Consider the following 336-nt stretch of genomic DNA (forward strand, 5'->3'; position numbering starts at 1 on the left):
TAAATTAGCATCTGGAACCATGACCTTAAATGTATCCGGGAAAAAACACAGCCCTCAGAGAAGGAAGAGGCAGTTCTACAAATGCTTAGGACTAGAAAGACCTAAGTTTCTTAATTCTTGGGTCATTCTTCAAGTATTTACTACACACTTGACCTCTCCTAGGTATGGGGACCTGAGCATTGCTTCTTCCCCACTCCCGGAATTTCTTTCTAGATGGAGAGAGCCCCGACCAGCACACTCCTGCTTCACTCACGCTCACCCACTCCACCCAAGACAAGAAATGGCCGCCTTGGCTTAAGTTTGGATAAGGAACCGACTGTGCTAAGCCAAGCCCCT

Source organism: Pteropus vampyrus, unplaced genomic scaffold (assembly GCF_000151845.1).
Source record: "Pteropus vampyrus isolate Shadow unplaced genomic scaffold, Pvam_2.0 Scaffold62, whole genome shotgun sequence".
Taxonomy (NCBI): Eukaryota; Metazoa; Chordata; class Mammalia; order Chiroptera; family Pteropodidae; genus Pteropus; species Pteropus vampyrus.